The sequence below is a fragment of the Schistocerca serialis genome, chromosome 3, assembly GCF_023864345.2.
Source record: "Schistocerca serialis cubense isolate TAMUIC-IGC-003099 chromosome 3, iqSchSeri2.2, whole genome shotgun sequence".
Taxonomy (NCBI): Eukaryota; Metazoa; Arthropoda; class Insecta; order Orthoptera; family Acrididae; genus Schistocerca; species Schistocerca serialis.
In genome coordinates, this window is record NC_064640.1 from 365,138,713 (window position 1) to 365,146,579 (window position 7,867).

General features: G+C 44.8%; 1 pseudogene; it reads left to right on the plus strand.

Annotated features, from left to right (window-relative positions):
- The first annotated feature begins 2,831 nt into the window (after positions 1-2,831).
- LOC126471732 (5S ribosomal RNA) lies at positions 2,832-2,948 on the plus strand (annotated as a pseudogene).
- The last annotated feature ends 4,919 nt before the right edge of the window (positions 2,949-7,867 follow it).

A 7,867-nucleotide genomic window follows, 5' to 3' on the forward strand; every position in this document is an offset into this window, starting at 1 on the left:
ACATGATCACGTGATGCCCCACCACGCACGAAATTCCGTCAGAAATACGACGAAAAGCGTATGAGCAGAGCAAGCACCAAGCACGGGCTGTCTGCGTCATCGTAGCTGTGCATGCGCAGTACAGCCTGTTGTCTGGCGCTTTCTGGTAACTGCTCAAACGAACCTACTGTGTCTCCTTTCCAGTGGTGCCTAGTACCGGCCCTGCTAAGCCCGAGCTGCATGGAGGTGCTGGGTAGCATGTCAGCGCTTGGTGAGGAATTTGCAGGCGCAGGTTCTGGTGTTGGCTAAGGTCAGTGCCATGGCCCCATTGCGGGCGAGTCCGGTGGCTGGCGCGTTACTACAGCCCAGCAAGACGGCGGATGTCTGTCGGAGGTAAGGAGGCATTCTCACATCGGACGTTGAGTGAAGTTGTGCTTCAGCTCAATCTCAGAAATGTGCATGCCTCTGTTATCGGTTGTCAAGATGGCATGTAAGCGGAAGATTCAACAGTGACACGAAGGACAGCCTGAGAGTCAGTCCCAGCATACAGCTGGTAAGGCGGTACTTGTTCTGCGCAGGTGTGGCGGTACAGGTGCCATGCTCCAAAGTTGAACAACTTGCAGACAGGTAGATCGGTTCTTCATTCACGGAAGATCAGCCCAGCCCTTATCTTCAGTCAGTTACCATTGTGATCGGCAGGAGTTCAGCTTGCAGAATTGAAGTTCTCTCCACAGCCAGTGGCTTTGCACTCGTAGAAATGGACTCCAAGACAACGGCAGCTGTAGACACTTCATTGTGTTCACCAAGGCCTCCGACAATAAGTAGAGCTGACATTCCATCGGTATCAGTGAAGCAGATGGAGTGGCCTAACTTTGAGAGTGATTGGAAGAACGGCGATGGTTTTATATCAGTCGATGATGATGATGATGATGATGATGATTGGGATGATGATGAGGATGATTGGTTTGTGGAGCGCTCAGCTACGTGGTCATCGGCGCCCCTACAAAGTCCCAATTTTTTCACAATCCAATTTTTTTCACAGTCCAATTTAGCCACTGTCACCAATGATGATGATAATGATGATACTGAAGTGATGAGGACAGCAAAAACACCCAGTCCCCGGGCAGAGAAAATCCACAACCCGGCCGGGAATCGAACCCAGGACCCTGTGATCCAGAGGTAGCAACGCTATCCCCTTATAGCAATCGATGACGTGATTTAACCCATACAGGTGACTGAATCTACTCACATTTTCTGAGCCTGCAAGTGCTCTTGGATAGCTTAATGTTTAACTTCAGGGCTTCGGAATGTTCCTTAACGCAAAGCTTGTAGCCTGAAGGCGCTCATGTGTCTACCCTAGCTGAGGTTACTTCATGTAACCTCTTTACAGAAAGCATTGTGTCTGCTCTGTACCGTTGTCTAAGTGCTGAATCATGTGTTCCCGACGTTCCCTCACGCACACTATGAGGGAATGAGGTCCCTATTTGTTTGTACATCTCTTCTTCCAAACGTTGACAGTGGTTATGCCACCATTGTGTACCTGGCGGACGTGTTCCACTTAGTGTCATCCCAGCTGGTTCTAACAAAATTTTATTCCTACATTTAATTACTATTCTGCCACTCAACAGTTCCACATCCTTGATAAAATTCGTTCCGAATTTTTACACTTTACTAACTTGTATACGTGCCTTACTAATTCATCCCTTCATGAGATGTTGTTATTGTTGTTGTTGTGGTCTTCAGTCCTGAGACTGGTTTGATGCAGCTCTCCATGCTACTCTATCCTGTGCAAGCTTCTTCATCTCCCAGTACTTAATCCAACCTACACCCTTCTGAATCTGCTTAGTGTATTCATCTCTTGGTCTCCCTCTAAGATTTTTACCCTCCACGCTGCCCTCCAATGCTCAATTTGTGACCCCTTGATGCCTCAGAACATGTCCTACCAACCGGTCCCTTCTTCTTTTCAAGTTGTGCCACAAACTCCTCTTCTCCCCAATTCTATTCAATACCTCCGCATTAGTTATGTGAGCTACCCATCTAATATTCAGCATTCTTCTGTAGCACCACATTTCGAAATCTTCTATTCTCTTCTTGTCCAAACTATTTATCGCCCATGTTTCACTTCCATACATGCCTACACTCCAGACAAATACTTTCAGAAACGACTTCCTGACACCTAAATCTATACTCGATGTTAACAAATTTCTCTTCTTCAGAAACGCTTTCCTTGCCATTGCCAGTCTACATTTTATATCCTCTCTACTTCGACCATCATCAGTTATTTTGCTCCCCAGATATCAGAACTCCTTTACTACTTTAAGTGTCTCATTTCCTGATCTAATTCCCTCAGCATCACACGAATTAATTCGACTGCATTCCATTATCCTCGTTTTGCTTTTGTTGATGTTCATCTTATATCCTCCTTTCAAGACACTGTCCATTCCGTTCAACCGCTCTTCCAAGTCCTTTGCTGACAGAATTACAATGTCATCTGCGAACCTCAAAGTTTTTATTTCTTCTCCATGGATTTTAATTCCTACTCCGAATTTTTCTTTTCTTTCCTTTACTGCTTGCTCAATATACAGATTGAATAACATTGGGGAGAGGCTACAACCCTGTGTCACTCCCTTCCCAACCACTGCTTTCCTTTCATGCCCCTCGACTCTTATAACTGCCATCTTGTTTCTGTACAAATTGTAAATAGCTTTTCGCTCCCTGTATTTTACCCCTGCCACCTTTAGAATTTGAAAGAGAGTGTTCTAGTCAACATTCTCAAAAGCAATCTCTAAGTCTACAAATGCTAGAAATGTGAGTTTGCCTTTCCTTAATCTTTCTTCTAGGATAAGTCGTCTGGCAACCTCCTTGCCACAGTGGATACACCGGTTCCCGTCAGATCACCGAAGTTAAGCCCTGTTGGGCGTGGTCAGCACTTGGATGGGTGACCACCTAGCCGCCATGCGCTGTTGCCATTTTTCGGGCTGCACTCAGCCTCGTGATGCCAATTTAGGAGCTACGCGACCGAATAGTAGCGGCTTCAGTCACGAATACCATCTTACGACCGGGAGAGCGGTCTACTGACCCCACGCCCCTCCTATCCGCATCCTCCTCTGAGGATGACACGGCGGTCGGAAGGTCCCGGTAGACCACTCGTGGCCTGAAGACGGAGGGCTTTTTTTTTGAGGATAAGTCGTAGAGTCAGTATTGCCTCACGTGTTTCAATATTTCTACGGAATCCAAACTGATCTTCCCCGAGGTCGGCTTCTACCATTTTTTCCATTCGTCTGTAAAGAATTCGCGTTAGTATTTTGCAGCTGTGACTTATTAAACTGATAGTTCGGTAATGTTCACATCTGTCAACAGCTGCTTTCTTTGGAATTGGAATTATTATGTAATTGTTGAAGTCTGAGGGTATTTCGCCTGTCTCATACATCTTGCTCACCAGATGGTAGAGTTTTGTCAGCACTGGCCCTCCTAAGGCCGTCAGTAGTTCTAATGGAATGATGTCCACTCCCGGGGCCTTGTTTCGATTCAGGAATTTCAGTGCTCTGTCAAACTCTTCAGGCAGTATCGTATCTCACTTTTCGTCTTTATCTACATCCTCTTCCATTTCCATAATATTGTCCTCATTTACATCGCCCTTGTATAGACCCTCTATATACTGCTTCCACCTTTCTGCTTTCCCTTCTTTGCTTAGAACTGGGTTTCCATCTGAGTTCTTGATATTCATACAAGTGGTTCTCTTTTCTCCAAAAGTCTCTTTGATTTTCCTGTAGGCAGTATGTATCTTACCCCTAGTGATATACGCCCCTACATCCTTACATTTGTCCTCTAGCCATCCCTGCTTAGCCATTTTGCACTTCCTGTCGATCTCGTTTCTGAGACGTTTGTATTCCTTTTTGCCTGCTTCATTTACTGCATTTTTGTATTTTCCCCTTTCATCAGTTAAATTCAATATCTCTTCTGCTACCCAAGAATTTCTACTAGCCCTCGTCTTTTTACCTACTTGATCCTCTGCTGCCTTCACTACTTCATCCCTCATAGCTACCCATTCTTCTTCTACTGTATTTCTTTCCCCCATTCGTGACAATTGTTCCCTTATGCTCTCCCTGAGTCAGTTTATCCAGGTCCGATCTCCTTAAATTCCCAATTTTTGCAGTTTCTTCAGTTTTAATCTATAGTTCACAACCAATAGATTGTGGTCAGAGTCCACATCCGCCCCTGGAAATGTCTTACAATTTAATACCTGGTTCCTAAATCTCTGTCTTACCATTATAGAATCTGTCTTATACCTTCTAGTATCTCCAGGATTCTTTCATGTGTACAACCTTCTTTTATGATTCTTGAACCAAGTGTTAGCTATGATTAAGTTATGTTCTGTGCAAAATTCTACCAGACGACTTCCTCTTTCATTTCTTACCACCAATCCATATTCACCTACAATTTTTCCTTCTCTCCCTTTTCCTACTCTCGAATTCCAGTCACCCACGACTATTAAATTTTCGTCTCCCTTCACTACCAGAATAATTTCTTTTATCTCATCATACATTTCATCAATTTCTTCATAATCTGTAGAGCTAGTTGGCATATAAACTTGTACTATTGTAGCAGGCGTGGGCTTCGTGTCTATCTTGGTCTCAATAATGCGTTCACTATGCTGTTTGTAGTAGCTTAGCCGTACTCCTTTTTTTTATTATTCATTATTAAGCCTACTCCTGCATTACCCCTATTTGATTTCATGGGATATCTCTGCTTTTAAATCGATCCTAATCTGACGAGTCATAATCCCCTTAAACTATAACACTAATTCCTGTGGCATTTTTCTTTCCTGTCAGGTAGTTCTTTAACCTACTGATTTGGTATACCCCTGGAAATTTATCTTTGAAACAAAAGTTTCCCTTTTGTTTGCTCAAAATATACGTCCCCAAAACAACGTTTACAAATTACTGGCTGTACTACCACATACAACATACTGGTTGGTAGCTCCAATTACCTCTTTTATCTCACAGTTACTCATAGACTGACTACACCTTGCAATAGCATGTTTCCTTATACCTTTCCTTTTCAAAACCAACGTCCTTGTGCTCTCTGGCACTTTACCGTTTGCGTTGAATATCGGTGATGCTGTACGCAGTTTAATTGTTTGTACTTTCATGATTATAGACCCTTGCGAAGTTGCATCACTTGCGGCTGTCTCCTTCAGCTGACACAAGGTTTCCTTGAAAGTGACTGTGATTTTAAGAAAAATTACTTGTTTTTCTGCTACCCTCATGTCCTATAACATTGCAAGTATCATCAAATTCCCTTATATCCTCAGACACTTATTGTTGAAAGGTTTCAGACTTGTCGGCCGACTCATTAGCACTATAAGCATTTTTCTTTCGTCTTTTCTTCCACGCTTCCCCCTTTGGAGAAGATGGCACCGCGCCAAGTGGTCCTTCAGAAATGAATGCGTCACTACTACTCCATTACTCACAACCTTCGCAACACAACTAACATCATCAATAGCTTCCTGTGCATCTCCGTTACATCAGCCTTAATAACACTGTCTACAATTTCACTCTGCACGACGCAAAAATCAATTGCACATGTACTTCCCTGTGCATCTGGCGCAGGTTCAAGATCTCAGAACCATCGTCACCCAATGACGTAGATACTACTACACCTAAATCAATATCACGCATGTTGCTACTCACACACCCATTTACTTCAGGGCCTCCCACACTTACTTCGTTTGGCACTGCAGCTACTTCAGACTCTGTATTTTCACAAGATACTGGAGCTGATGCTTCCATACTGCTTTTATTTACTACATCAAACGAATTCACAGGTATCTGCACAACTGCATTATTATCTTCATCTTCTAATATCTCAATCTTCCCATTTACGAAATCGTCCCTCCAATCATTCTGTACTGTTCCACTAACACCCGACACATGTGCATCCGTTTCTGGTCGTTGTGTAATTTACATTTCGACTTATTATACAGCACCAGTGAGAATATAGTATACCGACAAACTGTCAATAAGCAAAAACATCTACATTATTCTTATCTATACATCATAGCTCAGCGGGACTTCTTGCACTGCTGTGCTTCATGTTCAAACCTTTGACAAGTTGACACGTTAGTGGCACTACCTTAGTACATCGTAATTCGTGCCCTGATAAATTACAGTGCTGGCAACCTGTCGACCGCAAGTACCCTTCTCTTCAGCTACCCGGAACTGCAGGTTCTTGTGGCGCATGAAACGTAACTTTCGAGTTCATATGCGGATTCTTCCAACTCAATATGGCCTCAAAATAAAAGAAAAAAGAAAACAGGCCAACGAAACTTGATCATCCACTGCACCACATAATTACAGATGTCGTTAGCTGCTAACGTACAGGTGTGGCTCGTCGACAGCGATGATGGCCAACGTCAGCACTCCTGGTACCCAATTCATAGGACGTTAGAAATCACAATTTCTGGTTCAAATGGCTCTGAGCACTATGGGACTTAACATCTGAGGTCATCAGTCCCCTAGAACTTAGAACTACTTAAACCTAACTAACCTAAAACATCCGAGGTCATCAGTCCCCTAGAACTTAAAACTACTTAAACCTAACTGGCCTAAGGACATCACACACATCCATGCCCGAGGCAGGATTCGAACCTGCGACCGTAGCAGTCGCGCGGTTCCGGACTGTAGCGCCTAGAACCGCTCGGCCACCGCGGCCGGCACAATTTCTGGCTCCAGTTTGTAGGACAGAAGGTTCTTCTGACACCAGATTTATAGAAGCCTACGAGATGCAGCCTCCTACGCAAGTATAGGGTAGATGAGCAGAGGTGCAGTTGTGGGAACATGTTCAGTGCTGGGGCTCTAATGAGACATCATCCAATTAACAGACATTTGTTTCAGAGAGTTTTACAGTCACTCTGTCTTCTTCCCAGTGCTGCCTAACAGGGGTCATGCTGAGCCCATGTTGCACGACAGTGCAATGTAGCATGTCAGCGCCCAGCGAGGCATTTGCAGCATCAGGCTCTGGCGTTGTCGGAGGTGATGGCCATGGACCCCCCGTAGCAGGGGGGCGGGGGGGGGGGGGGTGCGTTGCTGCTACAGCCCAGTGTACCTGTAGACGTCTGTGGGAGCCTCAGCACTCTTGTTGAGTGAAGCTGTGCTTAGGTTCATCCCTAGAAATCTACATGCCCCTTTTGTCGGTTGTCGTGATGGCGTGTAGGCGGAAGACCCAAAAGTGACACGAACCACAGCCTGAGAGGCAACTGCAGCATACAGCCAGTCAGGCGGTATTTGTTTTGCCCAGTAGTTGCGGGACAGGCGCGTTACTCCCAAGCTGAACAGCTCGCGGATGGGCATATCGGTTCTTCGTGACTTGTGAACAGCAGGGATACAGCTTGCAGAGCTGGAATTCTCTCCACAGCCAGATGGCTGCGGACTTAATGCAAGTCAGCGTCAGCTGTAGACACTTTGTTGTATTCACCAGAGCCTCCCGCAGTTAGTAGAGCTGACCTTCCATCGGTATCAGTGATGCAGGTGGGGTAGCCTAACTCTGAGAGTAAGTGGAAAGAAGACAAGGGTTTTATAGCAGTCGATGACATGGTTCCTACTGATTGCGCTCCCATTTTCTGAGCCTGCCCAGGCTTTGGCTAGCCTAATGTTTAATTTCAGGGCTTCAAAGCGTTTCTCTATGTAAAGTTTGCAGCCTGAAGGCGTTCTTGTATCATTCTAGCTGAAGTTACTACTTGTGGTCTCTTTACAGAAAACAATGTATCTGCTCTGCACTGTTGTCTAAGTGCTGAATCAGGTATTCCTGACGTTCTGAGAGAATAAGCTTCCTATCTGTTTGTACTTCAGTTCTTCCGATTGTTGACATTGGTTACGCGACTGTTGTA